Genomic DNA, 21,757 nt, shown 5'->3' with positions numbered 1-21,757 from the left:
CTGCTGCCCCTCACAAACACACATACACACACATGTCAATTGATGTTACCTGTGGCTGGCTTGGGCATACCTAACCCACACCCTATGCATATGATGACACTGTGCCACCTCCTGCATATTACAACATTGGTGCAGGAAAAGGTAAACAAGTTGCTGATGCACAGGGTGACTACATAGATGTGTATAAGTAGTAACATGTTGGTAACTGTTCACTGTTCCACTATGATTGTGTGTATATCCCAGCAGTCCTGCTGCAGTAACTGTATGAATGTCCTCAACTGTTATCTGCACCCATACTACTTACCAAAGTGTACCAGCTGCACACCATCACATGCTACCATTGACTATGGGAATGCACATCATATGCTGTTATGTAGATTCAGCTATATGTATCGGTTCTGTCACACATGCATTTACACACACCCTGCTACCCCCACACATGCACACGCTCACCTGCCATTCCCATTATTTATTACCCTACATGAGTAGCTGTCGATACATGACAGGTACACATTTGAGAAGTGCACTATGTTGATTAATACCGATTTCCTCCGCTCTAACTGTACTCACAGGGTGCAGGCAACCTCATTAGTTTAAAGGTGAAACGTGCATCAGGTACTGTGGTACCCTGATTGCCACATCAAACATGTTTTCCATACGGAAATGCACACACAGACACATCCCACATCCACATACTTGCCACATTCAGGCTTCAAAACACTATCTAGGTATATTCTGGTACATGTGCGTGTTACAGTAGCATGTAACACTATACTGAGTACTGGCAGTTGTCTGTTGTCATGTTGTTTGTATAGAGTAAAAGGATTGTTCGTTTATCCTACTTCGTTTTGTGGACATTACTTGAAGAAGTGTTACCTTACATGTGTTATTGGTACCACCACCTTCTCTTTTGTAGTTTTGTTTGTATAGGGTGCTGTCAACATCACTGCTTGTTAAGGGAAATGTGCACCCTGCAGTGCATAGCCCCATTTGGCCAAAGCCACATCCCACCCCCACCATTGTGCACACACACTAACCCCACCCACAGTAAAACACATACTTTCCATTTGCAAGATTCAACCCCCTACCTAACTGTGTCATGACAGTAGAGGCAGACACATTAGCAGAGTGTGCTATTTGCATTAGTGGGAGAAATCCTTTGTAATGCTGTACTTAGAGGGTGCTGGCATCATCTGTGTGTAGGAGGAGGGATGTGCACCCTGTAGTGTGTTCTCCCAGTTGGCAAAAGGCACTTTTCCCTGCCAACATTATGCACACACACAAACCCCACTCATACATTCCCTTTGCAGGATTCAAACCCCTACCTAACTATGTTATGACACCGGAAAAAGACGCATTAGCAGAGTGCGCTATACGAATTACTGGATGACTTTAATTCAGGTAATATAGTTATAGAGTCCTGACATCATCAGTGTTTCAAAAGGGGAATCTGCATCCTGTAGTGTACTGTCACAGTTGCTAATAGGGGCATTTCCCACACACACATCAATGTGTTCGAGGTTTGCATATGTGGGGGATCCAGTACTCCAGTGTGATTAGTATATGGCAACAATGAGGGATATACTTCCAGTGGTGAGCATTTTGTACTCATGTTTGTGATGATCAGGTCTAGTATATCTGCCCCTCTTGTGGGAAGGTTGATTACCTGTTCCATAGCTAAAGAGTGTCTGATGTATGGGAACCCTAGAGCTTGGGTATTGTGGCTTGTGTAATGTTCACAGTCTATGTTTGGGTAGCTGACGTCACCCAGTATCATGGTGTTTGCAGAGAAATCTATACTCTCCTGTGTGAGCATGAAGGCTGTGTGGGAGTCCTGAGTTTGAGAGGGTGCTGTAAGAGCTCCTCTGTGTCTCTTTCCATGTGGTCCAGGGAGGTACGTCTCAGGTTGTTTGCACCAGCATGGACAATGACTGCCTCATACTTGTACTTGCTGTGGAGTGACCTGTGTGCCTGTGTTATGTGGCGCATTCTATCACCCGACAGGTAGCTAAATGTGACCCTCACCTTGCTCAGTCTGGAGGGCGGGACATCAGTCAACAGCTCATGTCAAGCATGTTCACACCCCTCATAAATGATGTGGAAACCTTCAAAGGCCCCAGGCCTGTTGAAAATATGGTCCAGACTGCAGATACCTGTATAAAGGCATTCTATGGACACATTCAGGAATGCATGGATCATGCAACCACATATGAAAGCATGACCCAATCCTCCAAAGGCAGACGTTCTGTGCGCTGGACACAAGACATAAACAAACTATACAATAGAAGGATGAAGCCACTACATGATACAACAAACTCCCAAAATGTGAAGGCATCACTGATGAGTATTAGAAGACAACTACAGGCACTCATACGATTGTCTAAGGCCATCTTTGAAAGAAGATTCCACAAGCCACTGAGGATAATCACAAGGCTTTCTGTAGTTATGTTAGGAACCTGGGTGGTAATACCTAGATATGCTCAGAGATAATCCAAGATGTCACACGAAATACAAAACACACAGACATTGCCATCATCCTAGTGGACAGGTTCACTGCTACCTTCTCCCCCCCACCACACCAAAAGGGCAAATATGTCTCCCAGCAGAGTGCTGCCCCCCTGACATCACAGATGCTCAGGTAAGAGCTGCCCTCTCCAAAGCAATAAACACTGCATCAATGGGACCAGACAGTGTCCCAGGCTGTGTCCTACATGAACCACAAGAAGAGCTACACCCAGACATAACACTACTGTTCAATCCCAGCCTTACTACACAATATGTGGCCAAAGAGTGGCGTACAGCAACAGTGGTCCCTCTACATTCAGGTGGTGCCTTAACGGATCCTGGACACTATTCGCCCCATATGTCTGAATAGCTTGGTCTGCAAAGCTATGGCAAGGATCATCATGAACCTCACATATATAGATATTGGGGACCTACAGACATGTCACCATACACAGTTTGGCTTTGTTAATGGCAGATCCTGCCTCGCAAACCTGTTTGATTTCTTTGAAACAGTCACCAAGGCCACTGTCAAGGGGAAGGAGGTCTACACAGCCTACCTGGACCTTGCATAAGCCTTTGATACAATACCCCAATTGTGCATTCTAGGGAAGCTCACCAGTGTACATATTAACCCCTATGTCACCATGGATATTGCACAGTGGCTCAAGGGCAGAACACACATGGTTAGAATTGCTGGAGCCATGTCAGCCTCAAACCAGTTACAAGTGGTGTCCCACAAGGCTCAGCCCTGGGAGCTGTTATGTTCATTATATATTTGTCATAGGTACAGGCCAACATGGAAGTACTGTGGCTGAGCAAGTCGCAGATGACTGCAAACCGGATGCCATAATCAACTCTCCAGCTAACACACGCGTCCTCCAAAAGGGCCTCTTGCAAACACACGACTTGTGCCACAGCCATGGCCTCAAGGTGAATGACAAAAAGCGTATAGTCATCCCCTTTGTCAAACACAAAGTGACCACAAAGTACCACATATGTGTTAATCCATTAAGTGCAGATGAAGGAATTATGGACCTTGGGGTACACAGGTTGATAGCATTCTACCATTTGACAACAACATGGACAAAGTGGTTAGTAAAACATTTTATATGGGCCACATCATCATGATGGGATTCACATGTAGATCAGGGGAGGACATTGTGCCTGTTTACTCATCCCTCATCATGCCCATAATTGACTATAATGACCCTGTCGGCATGCACCTTACCAGACACCTGCAGCAACTGGAAAGACCACATACTTACCTCGACAAGAGGATCAAAGGGCTCAAACAGATGCCACATACTGACTGGTTAAAGAAACAGCAGCTCTACTCAGTGGCATACTGCCTCTTCATAGGCAATCTGTGCCTGACATATAAAGCCATGTCAAACCCTCACTTAATGGCCATGCTGCACCTCAGAATATCCAGATCCCATCAGGATACATGCTGGAAAGACTTGAACCTCAGGAGTGATATACATAGGACATGCTGGAGGGCACATTCATAACTCAGAGGCTCCCTTCATTCTGGAATATTATCCCAATAGAGGTTAGGCAGAGTCACTCAGTGACTATCTTCAAGAGTGATATTAATGACTGGATGTGACATTGTAGGGTTACCCTGGGTATCACTTATGTGTCACTGTTAGACAGAGGCACAGTATACTAACCTTGGAAAAGGGCATAGCAAGATAGATTTACAATGCATGGTGAAAGCCACACACATTCTGGCTAGGTGGATAAATGCCCTGGGCAGACGTCCCTGTATGAACCTATGGACCTATGTATCTTGTTCACCATTGGCCCTATGTGCTGTTAATCACCAATGCAATCTCAATACTATGGTAGCATGTGCAAAGGTCAGTTGTCAGTCACCTCTATGGTACAGTTGTGGTATATGTGAGTCATGTAGTAATGTCACAGCTGCCACATGTACACAGTCAACCCTATCCCCTACCCATGGATGTACAACACATGTTTGAGATGGAAACACATGGCCAAACTGTGGACTAAGCACTCTGAACCCAGTACTGGCATAACCTGTCAGGTGGCAGGAAATACTACAGTGACAGCAATACCAGTCTGATGTGGACCTACACTGACAGCAATACAAGCATGGAAACACACCGGGCCATTCGTGGAGCCTAAGGATAGCATCCTGCATGACTGGCAGACACCTCTGCAGCTGGCACACAGTCATACATTAGGCCTGCACACAGCACACATAACACATAGCACACAAATCCTGTGTGCCAAACAAGCACAGTCTGTACAGCTATACAACACTACTGCTGCAGTTGTGTTAGGTACTTTTATTGTCCAGTACAGTGAGGACATGCTCACCAGGCTGGGCAAGGTGGAGGTCACAGTGATATTCTCATGGGGCACTATGGTCCACCACATAACACAAGCATACAGGTCAGTCAGATGCATGGACACATATGACTCAGTCATTGTCCATGCCACCACAGCTGATGTGGGATGTCCCTCACTGGGATACATGATAGGGAACATGGAAGGGATCACTGAGCAAGTGACACAGGCTGGTAGAACCCTGACCTTGGTTGGCATCAGACCCTCACCAGGGATTCTGACATATTACTGAATGCTAATGAATTACTGTAGCTACAACACCCTAGCTGAACGGTTCTTAGCATGCGGTCACTGCATTGCTATGGAACATCTTACCACTCCCACAACAGGTGAAAACATGCAGCACCTGTTCATCAACAACAGGTAGACTATATGCCCCAGACCAGGTGTGTATCCCTCACTACTAGGCTGATAGCATCTACATCTCACACTGTATATACACATCCCACATGCAGCACCTGCACAGAAGACCACAGTCATAATGTTACCCTGTGCAAATACCATGTATTCACATGTGGCAGACATCACACATGGTAACTATTGAAGGTCACAGGTACATATGTGTATTTGGCACACACATACATCATGTGTGCATTGCCATAACTGGTTTAATCAATGTCATACATTATTGTGAGAGACAACACGCACACATGGGCATTCTGTGTGGGCAAAACACACTTGGCATGTCTGTAATCAAAAGCCATAAATAATTGTGATATTGTTTAGAAAGGGGTATGTGCATCCTGTAGTGTGTTTTCCCAGTTGCCAAAAGGGATATTTCTGTCATACACACTTTTCCCCCCTTCACACACATGCCAGTTGTTGGATTCAAACCCCTAACTATGTAATGGACACAAGAGACAGATGCATTAGCGGAGCGCGCTATTCGCATTACTTGGAGATTTCCTTTCTCCTGATATACTTATAGGGTGCTGACATCATCAAAGTTTAGAAAGGGGAATGAGCATCCTGTGGTATGTTTTCACAGTTGCCAAAAAGGATGTTCCTTACATACACACTTACCCCCCTTCACACACACTTGCCACCTGCTGGATTCAAACCCCTACCCAACTATGTTATGACACTAGAGATGAACGCATTAGCGGAGTGCGCTATTTGCATTACTGGGAGATTTTCTTTCTCCTGATATACTTATAGGGTGCTGACATCATCAGAGTTTAGAAAGTGGAATGAGCATCCTGTGGTGTGTTTTCACAGTTGCCAAAAGGGATGTTCCTTTCATACATACACACTTATCCCGTTTCACACACACTTGCCACTGGCTGGATTCAAACCCCTACCTAACTATGTCATGACACTAGAGTCAGACACATTAGCAGAGCCCACTATTCGGATTACTGGGAAATTTCGTTTCTCCTGATATACTTATAGGGTGCTGACATCATCAGAGTTTAGAAAGTGGAATGAGCATCCTGTGGTGTGTTTACGCAGTTGCCAAAAGGGATGTTTTGTTCATACACACTTACCCCCCTTCACACACACTTGCCGGATTCAAACCCCTACTTAATTATGTTATGACTCTAGAGACAGACGCATTAGCGGAGCGCGCTATTCACATTACTGGGAGATTTTCTTTCCCCTGATATACTTATAGGGTGCTGACATCATCAGAGTTTAGAAAGTGGAATGAGCATCCTGTGGTGTGTTTACACAGTTGCCAAAAGGGATGTTCCTTTCATACACACTTACCCCACTTCACATACACTTGCCACTTGCTGGATTCAACCCCCTACCTAACTATATTATGACACTAGAGACAGACGCATTAGCAGAGCACTATTCGGATTACGGGAAGATTCTTTTTCTCCTGATATACTTATATGGTGCTGACATGATCAGTGTCTAGAAAGGGGAATAAGCATCCTCTGGTGTGTTTTCACAGTTGCTAAGAGTAACATTTGGACTAAGTGTGTGAGCATGCCCAGTTCAGCCTTCCCATGGCATGTTGTGTGAAAGATGTCTCATTTATCTAAGTGTGTGAGCATGCCCAGTGTGAGCTTTCCATATGTTGAACTCTGCAGCCCATCACATTTGTGGATGAGTGTGACCTTCAACAAATATCTCCAGTTTATGGCTGTGTGTTCTGTGCCATGTTGTGTAGTTACTGTCCAAATGCTTTTTGTGTGAACACAACACGGAGTATACTGTGCCTGCAGGTTTTGCATGGGATACTTTGCACACAATTGTCAACATCCATTCACACTGACCTAACACTGTAGTACTGTATAGTGTAGTGGTTCAGTACTTTCACTGTGGTGGTCAGTATCCTGGGCTTTAGTCCTATCACTGCTTTACATTTCCATAGTGTGCACAACAGCCTGGTTAGGGTCCAGTTGTGCACATCTGCACAAAGGCGGTGCCTCTACGAACCCTGGTAATTACCACCCCATAAGCTTAACAAGTCTAGTCTGCAAGGCTATGGAGAGGATCATAATGGAGCTCATAAACAAAGATATAGGGGACATGCAGACATTGGACCCGTCCCAGTTTGGCTTGGTCAAGGGCAGATCATGCCTTTTGAACTTGGTCGACTTCTTCAAAACAGTCACTAAGGCCATTGCTGAGGGAAGGGCAGTCCATACAGCCTACCTTGACCTTGCAAAGGCTTTCGACACAATACCCCACTCGGGTATTGTAGAAGGACCTACCAACCTAAATGTAAACCCATATGTCACAAGATGGGTTGTAAACTGGCTTAAGGACAGGACCCACAGGTTTAGAGTTGCTGGCGCTATGTCAGACTCCAAGCTGGTCACAAGTGGTGTCCCACAGGGCTCAGTCCTTGGCCCCCTATTGTTCGTCATCTACTTCTCAGAGGTACAGGCCAACAAGGGAGGACTTTGGCTGACAAGGTTTGCAGATGACTGCAAACTGGGCGCCATAGTGGACAGTGCATCAGACACGGATATCCTTCAGAAGGGACTCATGGACACTGATAGCTGGTGCTAGAGCCATGGCCTGACGTTAAATGCCAAAACATGTATAGTCATTCCCTGCGGGAAAAGCAAGGTAACCCCAAGCTACCATATAGGTGGCAATCCTGTAAGCACAGAGGAGGTTATCATGGACCTGGGGACCCAGGTTGACAGTGGCCTTTCTCCTGACACTCACGTTGCTAACGTGGCTAGAATGACCTTCTACATTGCCCACCTGATCAGGAAGGGATTCACATCCAGATCTAGTGGGGTCATTGTTCCCCTGTACTCTTCACTTATCAGACCAATGATCGAGTACAATGCCCCATTCTGGATGTATCTCACCTGACATCTGCAGCAATCAGAGAGACACCAAAAGTCTCCCACCAAAAGGATAAAGGGTCTCCAACATTTGTCATATGCTGCCAGATTGAAGACACTCCAGAGGTGACATGTGCCTGACATGCAGGGCCATGTCCAACCAGGAAGTAATGGACATGCTCCACCTCAAAATCACCAAATCCACCAGAACCACTAGGGCAAGTGACTTAAACCTTAGCAGGGATATAAGTAGGACATATTGGAGGGATAGATTTATCACTCAGAGACTCCCTATGTTGTGGAATACAATCCCGGTCCATGTGAGGCAGAGCACCTCAGTGGCTCTGTTCAAGAGGAATCTTTAACTGTGGATGGGAGATCATAGGTTTACCCCGGGAACCATCTCTGTGCCACTGCTGGACAGAGGCATGACAAACTATTGGCACAGTATTGTTTCCATATAAGGGGTGGCGTACGCCACAAAACTCTGGGCTGGGCTTATACCTGCCTTAGGGCAGATAGCCTAGTATAAACCTATGAACCTATCTGACCATGTTGCATTATGTTCGGATATGAACTACATACAACAGCCTCATCCAACATCAGTAGTGTATTCCACAACATAGGTGTGCATTGGCAAACACTACCGATGTGCCCTAGGCCATTTCTAATGCTAGTCTGAGAGTGTGATTGTCCTTCGACACATTGTAAGTGTAGTTTGCCATGACATATGTCTTGTGTAGTATACTGTGCCTCTGTCTACCTGTGACATAACATTGATACCCAGGGTAAACCTACCGTCTCCCATCCACTCATTAAGATTCCTGTTGAGGAGAATCAATGAGTGACTCTATGGATAACCTGTACTGGTAGTTTACTCATGCGTGGGGGTGGCTTCTGTGTTATGGATAATGCAGTACAGCTTGTCCTATGTATGTCAGTGCTGGGGTTCAGGTCCCTCATGTGCATAGCTCACTGCCATTCAGATTGTACAAGGTGCAGCATGTTCATTGATTCCAGCTTGGACATGGCTTTCTACATCAGGCACAGCTTGCGTCTGGGTGGCCAGCATGGCAGTGTGTGGAGTTGCACTCTGTTTAATCAGGCAACACATTACATGCATTCAAGCTCTTTGATACCCCTGGTGAGGTACTGTTGTGGACTTTACAGTTGATGGAGGTGTCTGCTGAGGTACACCCCACAGGGGCTGTTGTGGTCATTTGTAATGCTGATGAAGGATAACTGCAGAACCACAATGACCTCCCCTTATCTAGATGTCATAACCTTCATGATTAGGTTGGTATATGGATTGTTTCTGTTAACACTACAGCCACATGTTTGTCCTATGCAGGATATCTATCCCCTTGTGTACCCAGGTCTGTCATTACATGTGATGTATGTAATGGGTTAACACCTATGTGGTAATTGGTGGTCACTTACTGTATATCCACAGAGGTTGACTATACAGTTGTCTCCATTTCACATGCTGACATGGCTATGACACCGGTTGTCTGTTTCTATGTGGCCCTTTTGTGGGACGCTTGTGTCAGCTGGAGTGTCAGATATGTTAGGCGGTTTGTAGTCCTCTGCAAACATGTTCAGGCACAGTCCTTACATGTTGGCCTGTACCTATGGGGCATATATACCAGACAGGAAAGGTCCCAGGACCAAGCTTTGTGGGATACCTGTTATATGTGGTTTGTAGTCTGACATGGCTACAGCATGTCTGGCCATGTCAGTTCTGTCGTTGGTCTGGTTTGCAACCCCTCTAGTGACATTGGGGTGTATATTTAAGCTGGTGAGCATATCTATATTGAACACATAGGGTATTGTATGGAAGGCTTTGCAAGGTCCAGCTACACTGTGTGGGCCACATTGCCCTCATCAGTGACCTCAATCACTGTTTCAACTGAGTCACACATGTTTAGGGGCGGGGTCTGCACTTCATAAACCCACACTGGCTAGGGACGGGTGTCAATAGATCCCCAATATCGTTATGTCTGCAGTACATTCTGATCCTTACCATAGCTGTGCAGACCAAGCTTCTCAGGAATCTGTGGTGGTTGCTTTTAGTATCCATTCAGGTGACACTTTTCTTGAGAACACCCACTGTTGTTGTACACTGCTCTTTGGGTACATATCCTGTGGTAAGGCTGACATAATGTCAGGGAGGCAGAGATCTGCTGGGAAAGATATTTGGCATTATGAGGGGGGGGGGTTGCACTGCAACTGTCAGGATGTATGTTGGCAATACGTGTGTGTGTTTGGTATGTTGTTTGTAATATTTGTGTGATCCAGAGCATATCCAGGAATTCACAACACACTTACTACCATCAGTTGCAGCAGCCTTGTAGTTATCCTTAGTGTTCCATACAATTTGTATCATAGTAGGTTCATGGGTTCATACTAGGCTATCCACCCTAGGGCATTTGTAAGCATAGCCACAGTGTGTGTGGCTTTTGCCACCCCTTGCTATGTGAATATTATGGCCACTTATGATTTACTTAGCTGTGCCTCTGTCTGGACATGACACTGTAAAGACCCCCAGTGTACATCTACAATTATCTATCCATTTTGCTAACTTCCTGTTGAAGAGTGTCAGTGAGGGGCTCTGCCTAACATGTAGTGGTATTCTGTTCCAGGGTGTGGAGAGACTCAGGGTTAGGTATCTGTCCCTCCAGCACATCCTATTTAATTATGTGTTAAGGTTGACATCTCTGTCTCACACAGCTCCGATGGCTTTGGGTTTTCTGGGGTGGAGCATGTCCATTACTTCTGTGTTGGACATGGACTTGTACAACAGACATACAATGCCTCTGTGTTGGCAGTATGTGACTGCATTCGGCTGTGGTGTCTACAGCCAGGCGGCATATGAGATATAGTTGAGACCCTTTATGACTCTTGCCGATGTACCTTTGAGGTCTTTCTAACTGCTGCAGGTGCCAGGTAATGTACATCCCAAATGAGGCATTGTATTACAATATGGTCTGATAGGGGAACAGTATAGGGGCACAATGACCTTTGTTGACGTAGATGTGACTCCTTTCATGATACAGTGTCCAATATAGACAGTCTTCCTAGACAAATTGGCGATGTGGTTGTCACATGACAGGTGACTGTCCACTTGTGTCACTAGGTCCCTGATTACTCCTTCCACACATAATGGTTTACCACCTATGTGGTAATTTGTGTGTACCTTGTTTTGTATTTGGTGGTGCATTCATCCTGTCCACTGTCTTCAGGACAGTGGGGTGGGGTTCCTGTGTGTGAGAGTGTGGTCTGTAGCATGCTACAGACTGTACAGAAGTCTTGCGTACAGGTAGTTGCACATGGGTGGACTGCAATGACATAGGCATTGTCAGTTAACTGGACGTATGGCTGTCTGTGCTGAATATGGATACTCACCCTCCTTTTATGTTTTGTTACAGGTTTTGTGGCCATAACACATGATATGTGGTATTACCTGGTAGTGCTGGTGTGCTGTCACAAGGCTTGCAGCAGGTGTGTATCACTGGACTGGCATCAATGTTCTCCATACTGGGGAGGGACTCAGGAGCATGCATATTGAGGTTTACACATCTGGCATTGATCAGCATTACCCTTCTGTTTCTTTCCAGTTTTGTTTTCTATGGTGGTGGGTTGCTCTTTTCGGGCTTGCCTATGGGAGGATCTCTGTAGTTTGCAAAAGCCTTAGGCAATATCCAGACGCTCATGGGTAACAGGTGCAAGCCATCCCTGGGACAGCAGCATGTCTCACTATGGAGTCACCTATTACAACTGTATCAGGCATGTTGTTTCTCCTTCTGTCCTGTGACTGTTTGGCACACCAGCTTTGTGTACTATGTGTTACATGTGCTATGTTTGGAGTTTGTTTTATTGGGTGTCTGCTTTGGAGGCTTGTGTTGGTGTTGTGTGTTTGTAATTAGGGCCTCTGGGAATGTTTTTGTGTTTATGTGTTTGGTTTACAGTTGTTGTAGGTCTATGTGGGACTGGGTATGTGGTGTATGTGGTTACCTTGTCCTCCTGACTAGTTTTGACAGTACTGATTTGGGTGTGCTCAGGCCCCGGTTTGGCTACCTGGTTGCGTCTATCACATACATTTGTATTTATTGGGGTGAGTTGTTGTTGTGTGTGTACTTGGGACAGGTGTCACATTGCCACTGGATTCACAGATTCTACTTGTTTTGCCTGGCCTTAGTGGATTGTATGTGTGGACACATTTTATTGCCATACTAGTGATCACTGATTACTTCACTTTTCATGTTAGATCTATCATGTGGTAGCTTCCTCAGTCTCGTCAATGGTTTAGTAACTTATGGTGTCCAGCATGCCAGATGCCTGGGTGTATGGCATTGTGTCTTGTTGTTTGTGATTGCAGACTCCAAGCACTCTTGGCTGTGTTCCCGGTATGCCTGTATAACATGTTCTGCAGTGTGTCCCATATTCTGGACCTGCACAGGGCTTTTCATGGATTCCACATTGGTTTGTAGGGGTGCAAGCTATGCTTTATACATGTGTTTCACTGTGGTAGTCTGGCCAGGGACTGGGGTCGTGATGTGTAACTACAGTGTGCTTACTCTATGGTCTGGTCTTACCAGTGAGGGATACACTTCTCATCTTGACATCCAGTACACATATTTCTGATTATCACATCCAGTATGCTTACCCCTCTTGTGGAAGTGTTACATTTTGCATGTCCGTTTTGTTTGATGGATTCTGGGAAATTGTCTACACTTGTGTCAGTGCTAGTATAATACAAAGAGTATAGTGACATACACCTCAAAAGCTGACTTCACACTTCTTTGGACTGAGATGGTATCCGTTAAGCCCACTGGGCCAGTAGAAACCACAACACACAATGGTGACTCCTTCACAGACACTTTCTACGGACATCTCTGAGATAGCATGGACCATGCAATCACTAATAGAAACATGACCCTCTCCACCAAGGGAATGTGGCCTGTCTGGTGGACCCCGGCCATAAACAAACTGTATAACAGATGAAGGATACTAATGCAAGACAGAGCTACATCTCCTAAAGGGAAGGCAGCTGTGAGCAGCACTAGTAAAAAGCTACATTCTCTCATAAAGACATCCAAGGTCAACTTTGAGACATAAACACCAAAGACAATAGAGATAACCACACTGCCTTCTTCAGTTATGTCAGACACCTGGGTGTGAACCCTCAGATATGCTCTGAGTTGGTACACAACAACATATATTTCAGTGACCTGACAGATATTGGCAACATTCTGGCAGACAGGTTCAGTGCAATTTTCCCCCTCCCTCACCCCCAACAGAAGATAGTTATCACAGATGAATATAACCTCACTGTCATCTCAGATGTCCATGTGAGAGCTGCACTCAGCAAAGACAAGCACACAGCAACATTGGGACCTGATGGTATCCCCAGTTGCGTGCTATGTGAACTCCAGAAGGAGCTAAACCCGTATATACAAATGCTATTTAACCTTAGCCTTGCTACAGGATATGTACCTGAACACTGGCGTACAGCAACAGTGGTCCCACTCCACAAAGGAGATGCCTCCACAGACCCTGGGGACTACCACCACACAAGCTTAACCAGCCTTGTCTGCAAAGCTATGGAAAGAGTCATTATGGAGCTCTTAAACAGAGACATTGGTGACCTACAGGCCCTTGATCCCACCCAGTTCAGCTTTGTACAGGGCAGATCCTGCATTTTGCACATGTTTGACTATTTTGATACTGTCCGTAGGGCCATTGATGAGGGCTATGCGGTCCACACAGCCTACCTGCACTTGGCTAGGGCCTTTGACACAATACCCCACTCAGGCATCATAGACAAACTCAACAGCTGAATTATCAAATCATATGTCACAGGATAGTTTGCAAAATGGCTAGGAAACAGAACCCATGACGTCAACATTGCAGGTGCCTTGTCAGATTCAAAGCCAGTCACACGTGGTGTCCCACAAAGATCTGTCCTGGGACCCGTCTTATTTGGCATTTACTTTTCAGATGTGAGAGCAAACATAGGAGAGTTGTGGCTGACAAAGTTTGCAGATGACTGCAACCTAGGCACCATATGTGAATACATCAGCCAGCGCACACATCCTACAGAATGCCATCACAAAGACAGATAGCTGGTGCCGGAATCATGGCCTGAAACTGACTGCAACTGATGTGTGGTCATCCCCTTTGGGAGGAACAAAGTACACACAAATCAATACATAGACAGCAACCCACTGAGCACAGAATACAAATCAGACACCTGCGGACACATGTAGATAGTGACATCTCATTTGACACCCATGTTGCCAAAGTGGTTTGAAAGACTTTCTATCTTGCCCACCTTATCATGAAGGGTTTTCCATCCAGATCACAGGAGGTCATTGTACCACTATACTTCTCCCTTATCAGGCCCATGATTGAATACAAAGCCCCATTTGGTATGTACCTCACCCAGCACTTGCAACAGCTGGAGAGACCCCAAAAGTACCTTACCAATGAGATCAGGGGTCTACAACACATGTCATATGCTTCCAGACTAAAGGAAATCCAGCTTTATTCAGTGGCATACCGCATACTTACAGGTGACCTATGCCTGACATACAAGACCATGTCCAATCAGGATGTGGTGGACATGCTCCACTGCAAGCAATCCAAATCTACCAGAACCATGGGAGCTGAAGATTTGAACCTCAGCACATACATGTATAGGACATGCTGGGGGACAGAGTCATAACTCACAGGCATCTCACACTCTAGCAGAGTATCCCAGTTCATGTTAGACAGAGTCCCTCACTGACTCTCTTCAAGAGAAGTCTGGACAACTGGATGTCGGATTGTAGTTTTACCCCAGGGGTCCTCCTGTGTCACTACTAGACAGAGGCACAGTCAAGGTATTCAATTATGTACGGGGGTCATAATGTGTCACTACTAAGTGAGAGGCACAATATTCGGCATCTATTCTGTACACGTATTACCACTATAAGGGGTGGCAATAGCCACATCACTATGGCTAGGCTTATAAATGCACTAGGGCAGATAGCCTAGTAGTAAACTATGAAACTATGACACTATGGTGTATGTGTAGGTATTGTCAGTCAAGCGATATAATGTGGCTTGGGGGGCTTGATATCTTCCTGTCTTCCAACAGTTTGTTGTCTATTCCTTCTGGCATGTCAAGGGATCAGTTGCTAGTGTCCTCTCCTGCTCAGCTGGTGAACCTGGGAATATTGAGGCAATGTTACAATTGACGCATGTACACAGACACCCCTCTCCTTCTCCCACAAAACACAAATGCATGCAAGAGATGCAACTATATAGCCAACCTGGAGGCTGAGCTCTCTCAACATAGGACTGGCAGGACCAGAGAGGAGGAGAAGGTGACCACACACACACCACAAACCCAGTATCACATAGCACTATCACAACTTTAAATCATACACATAAACACACAAAGACATACTCGGAGGCTCTGATCACAGATCTACCATACCAGCAGAAGCCACCACAGAAGACACCCAAACAACTGCCTCCACAGGGCACAGCACATGCAACACATAGACCACAGAGTCAGTGTGCCAAACATTCACAGCCCTAAAGGCCAAACACAATGCCAGACACACTCGTCATAGGTGACTCCATAGTCAGACACACTGACGTCCCGCTCACCAGATTGAGTAAGGAGAAGGTCACAGTAAGCTGCCTATTGGGTGCTGGGATGCACCACATAATGCAAGCACTCAGGTCACTCAACTGCAAGTACAAGTATGACTCAGTCATTGTCCATGCTGGTGTGAACGACCTGAGATGTACCTCCCTGGACTACATGAAAAGAGACATAGAGGAGCTCTCTGCTTATGTAGCCCAGGCAGGTATGACCCTGACCTTGAGCAGTATCCTACCTTCACCAAGAATGATGCCACAATACAGAGACAAGATGATCAGCTGTAATAGTTGGCTTAATCTATGGTGTCATTCAAAGGGGATCCAATGTCCGTCTGCGTGGGATGGCATGCTGGACAAGCCACTCTGATTCGCAGGGGATGGCTTGCAGCTGTCACCCCTGGGCTTCCGGAATTTGGCTCAGGCTCTTGCAACCCCCATTGTGCCTTTTTTAGGCAAGGCTCAGATTCTAAACCTACCACCCTAGAACACAAAAAAGGAAGTAAACTAAGGGTAATGCTGCTCAATGCCAGACGTCTCAACCTCAAGATGCACACTCTCGAAGCCCTTCTCAGTATGGGGGACATCGATGTCTGTGCTGTGACTGTAACCTGGTTCAAAACTCCTGACAGCACCCCAGCAGTATCAGGTGTTACCTCATATCATGCGTTCCAGCCCCAAAATCCGGACGACACCAAGAAAGGAGGGTGGGTGTCCATATTCATCAAGGACACCCTCACCTCAAGGTTGGTGGCAATACACGATGCATCGGAGACCATCCAGGTGCAATTAACCATAGGCAAGACTGCTCAGCAGTTTGTAGCAGGTTACAGGCCACCCTCTCAAACTCAGGAACCTCACACAGCTTTCCTGAAAACACTGGAGGGGATAATGTATCTCCAAACACCATCATACTGGGTGATTTCAACTATCCCAATATAGACTGGGATCACTAATCAAGCCCCAACACTCTAGGCCAAAGGTTCCTAGAGTTCATTACCTCAAATGCCATGGAACAACTAGTCACCATCCCCACAAGAGGAGACAACATACTAGATCACATCATCACGAACATGGGGTCACAATGTTCAACACCAGAAGTATGCCCATCATTGGTGAGATCAAATCATAAACTAATCTAACTGGAAGTCCACATCCCGCCCGCACCCCAGATAAAGAACACCACAGTGAAGAACTTCTCAGAAGCCAACTTCACACTTCTAAAGACTGGTGTGGTCTCTTTCAAGGCCCCCAAGCCAGTGGAAACCATTACCCAAGCCGCTGAATCACTTACAAATGCCTTCTATCAGCACCTCCAGGACTGCATGGATCAGGCAATCCCACACAAAACAAAGACTCTTTGTACCAAAGGCATGCGTGCAGTCTGGTGGACCCCAGCCATAAACATGCTCTACATCAGAAGGAAGGAGCTACTACAAGATAGAGCAAATTCCGTAGAAGGGAAGACACCCCTGCTCATTATGCGTAACGAACTGAGATCTCCCATAAAATCATCCAGGGCACATTTTGAGAGAAAACTCACTGAGGACTCAGAAGACAATCATGAGGCCTTTTTTAGCTATGTTGGAAACCTGGGAGGTGACTCCCAGATATGCTCAGGATTAGTTCATAATGATGTAAAGATCACTGAACCTACAGACATTGGCAACATACTGGCTGACAGGTTCAGTGCATATTTCTCCCCCCCCAAAGGGAGGGGTATCTATACCAGGGGATTGTAGCCCCCCAAACATCTCAAATGTTCAGGTGAGAACTGCTCTATCCAAGGCGTGAAACACAGCATCCATGGGACCGGATGGTGTCCCCAGTTGTGGGCTCCATGAACTCAATGAGGAATTGAACCCACAGTTAGGGCAGCTGTTTAATCTTGGCCTCACCTCAGGATACGTACCCAAGGAGTGGCGTACGGCAACGGTGGTCTCACTTCACAAAGGTGGTGCCTCCACCGACCCTGGACACTACCGTCCCATCAGCTTGACAAGCCTGGTCTGCAAAGCTATGGAGAGGATCATAATGGAACTCATGAATGAAGACATAGGGGACTTGCAGACTTTGGATCCAACCCAGTTTGGCTTTGTCAAGGGAAATCATGCCTTTTCAACTTGGTTGACTATTTCAGAACGGTCACCAAGGCCATTGATGAGGGCAAAGCAGTCCACACAGCCTACCTTGACCTGGCAAAGGCTTTCGATACAATACCCCACTCGGGTATCATTGACAAACTCACCAGCTTAAATGTAGACCCATACGTCACAAGATGGGTTACAAACTGGTAAGTGACAGCACCCACAGGGTCAAGATTGATGGCGCCATGTCACACTCAAAGCCTATCACAAGTGGTGTCCCACAGGGCTCAGTCCTGGGCCCACTTTTGTTTGGCATCTACTTTTCAGACATACAAGCAAACACAGGAGGATTATGGCTGACAAGGTTTGCAGATGACTGCTAACTGGGAACCATAGTTGACAACCCATCTGACACAGACATCCTTCAAACGGGTCTCATAGAAATGGATAACTGGTGCCAGAGCCATGGCCTACAGTTAAACGCTAAACAATGCATAGTCATACCCTTTGGGAAGAACAAGGTTACCCCTAGTTCCCATATAGGTGTTACTCCTCTAAGCACAGGAGAGGTTATCAGGGATCTGGCCACCCAGGTTGACAGTAACCTTTCGTTTGACACTCACATTGCCATAGTAGTTAGGAAGACCTTCTACATTGCCCACCTCATCATGCAGGGATTCACATCTAGATCAAGGGAGGTCATTGTTCCCCTGTACTCATCACTCATCAGACCAATGATTGAGTACAATGCCCCATTCGGAATGTTTCTGACCCAACACCTGCAGCAATTGGACAGGCCCCACATTGCTCACCAGAAGGATAAAGGTCTCAAATGTATGTCTTATGCTGCCTGACTGCAGGAACCCCAGCTCTATTCAGTCGCCTACCATCTGCTCAGAGGTGGCCTGTGCCTGACATACTAGGCCATGTCCAACCCAGAATTAATGAACATGCTTCACCTCAAAACCTCTAACTCCATCAGATCTACATGGGCAGGAGACTTAAACCTCAACACGGCTATTCATAGGGCATGCTGGAGGGACAGATTCATCAGCGAGAGACTCCCTATGCTGTGGAACATCATCCTGGTACATGTGAGGCTGGGCACCTCACTGGCTTTGTTCGAGAGAAATCATGACCAATGGATGGGTGATCACAGGTATACCCCAGGGATAACCTCAGTGTCTCTGCTTGACAGAGGCACAGCAACATAATGGGCATATTATCCTTAGAACTGAAGGGGTGGCGGAAGCCACAAAACTCTGGGCTAGGCTTATATATGCCCTAGGGCAGATAGCCTAGTATGAACCTATGCACCTATGAACATAGGCCTGGTGCAGTTCCTGCTGTAAGGACAGTGGTCTGCAGCAAGCTATTTAGTAGTAGGCAGTTTTAGCAATTGGTATTTGACCATGGCTAATCCATGTTGCTTCTTGTTGTGGTACCAACATGGGGGTGTGGTTATCCATGACATTTATTGCTAGTCACCCTCGTTTTGTAGCTTGTTCCATGTTTTTGCACATGTACATCCCTGTATGAGGTGTGACCTGGTAGTGTTAGGGTGCTGGTGTGGGCTTTGTCCGAGTTGTCTATTACAGCACTGATATCTACATCCTCTATACTGTGTGCGGTTACACTGCACACATCTTGCTGTTTATACTTCTGGCATTGGGTAGCATTACATCTAGGTTCCTATCCCTTGTGGTACCTATGAATGTGGGTTTGTGTTTTTGTGGTTTGTGATGGGTGAGGGTGGATGTTAGTCAGGGTCCTCAGGTGTGCATATGGTACATGGTGTTACATTACTTGACACATGGCATTCATGCCTTGGGTGGTGCTGCAGGGCTGCCTCTGTTGGATGCACATACTACACTCCCCTGTACATGTTTGGAAGCAGGTTGTGTCATGTTAGGTATCCCTGTTACTATATGAGTGAGTCAGAGCGGGTATCAGTCCCAGTGTTCCTACTGACCAAGTGTATGTGCTATGCGTTGCCTCTTTGCCAAGGCCAGGGCATACTGGGCACACCTCCTTCTGCCTACTGGGGCAAGGTCAGGCTGTTCCTCCTCCGAGTCACCCTCTGCCTGTGGTGGCCTTGGCAATGGTGGGGGTATGTTTGGCCCAGCCCTATGCTGGTCCTGCTGCAGCTGTTTCCGCAGGATCATATTATGTAGCATAGCACATATCATGATCATTTGGGTACATGTAGTTGGTGTGTACTGCAAGGCTCCACCAGATGTGTCCAGACACCGGAACCGTGACTTGAGCAGCCCAAACACACGCTCTATGACGTTACGTGTTTGTGCGTGTGCCTCATTATGGCGTTCCTGTTCAGGTGTGTGTGCATTTCTGATGGGTGTCATCAGCCATGGCTCAAGTGCGTAACCTGCATCCCCCACTAGGTGTCCATGTGGGAAGTCCCCACTGGCAAATGATTGGTACAGCTGCATCAGATGCCAGATGTGGGAATCGTGGTAGCTCCCAGGGCAGCCAGCACACACATTCATTATTATGCCATGGGCATCACACAAGACCTGGCAGTTGATGGAGGGGAAGCCCTTGCGGTTCATGTAGGCTCTACCCCGCTCACCGGCTGGTGCTTTGATGCGTATGTGCGTGCAGTCTATTGCACCCAATACCTCAGGGTATCCCGCTATTTGCTGGAAGAGACGCATATTGCTGGCCACAACCTCACAGGCATTGGGGAAATATACATGATCACCGACATGTGCTGACATGGCATCCAGGAACTGGTGCAGTACCCTGGAGGCTGATGCCTGTGATATCCCCATCATATCACCAGTTGGTCTCTGGAAGGTACCTGTTGCTAGTATTCTTAGGCCAACACATACCTTGGTTTCCACTGGGATGGGCTCCCCTCTGTTGGTTCTGTGTGTGAGGCATGGCCTGCACAGCTCAACAATTTGCTGCAGAAGGTCTCTGTCCACTCTGTAGCGCTCTACTACCTCCAGCTCATGTAACCCATGGTAGGTGACCCTGGGCCTGTATACTCTTCTCCTTCTCCTCACTCTGGGTTGTCTGTCAGCATCTGCATTGTCACCACCCTCAGCAATTCGCCTATGCCTGATTATAACAGCTATGGCAGCCCCTAGCATTTCTGCTCTGAGTTCAGCTTTTTTCAGTTTTCAATTCTGAGAGCTTACTTTCTTGCAGTATCTCTTGTGAGAAACACCCTGCACTGCTCTTTGCAGTGTTTTAAGTGCTGGGTTGGGCTTCTAGTCTGCCTGTGTAATTGCCTGCTTCCAATTGTTTCCACCAATTAACTCCAGTAGTATCCTGTAGCAGTTTCCCTGTATTCTGGTTGTTTCCTTTTTCCTCTCTGTTTGCTGAGGGGGAGCAATGTGCACACCAGCTTAAGCATGCTTACAGTTACTTAAACGCGCGCACACATCCCTACACGGTGTTAAACGCACGCACACATCCTTACACGGTGTGAACTTGGCTGATTCATGTTAAAACACGTGCACACAGTCTTCCACATGTGCACGCCCACGCAAACCGTTGTAAACGGTTTGCAACACGCTCCCACATGTTTAACCTGCCTTACATGCGCGCACACGCGCGCATGCACGTATATCAAGAAAGTTGGAGTGTAGGGATAGTGTGCACCCTCTGTTTCTTGACTTTTCTAGTGTTCTGTTGGGACACACCTCTCTCCCTGATGTCTGTCTGTCATCTGTCACCTTACATTGCCCTCCAATCTGATACATTTATTTCTATCCTTTCCCCCCGTGATGTCACCTACCTCTTACTCTGTTCCTCCCCCTTCTATAACTCTTACACTACTCAGACAGTGCTCATTACCTATGTGGCAGTGTGATTCAGTATTGTAACCTTCATTTACATAGGATTGCCTAG

The sequence above is a fragment of the Protopterus annectens genome, chromosome 13.part0 (genome assembly GCF_019279795.1).
Source record: "Protopterus annectens isolate FY-2018-M chromosome 13.part0, PAN1.0, whole genome shotgun sequence".
NCBI lineage: Eukaryota > Metazoa > Chordata > Ceratodontiformes > Protopteridae > Protopterus > Protopterus annectens.
The sequence above is the reverse complement of the archived record's forward strand: the minus strand, read 5'-3'. Positions refer to the sequence as shown.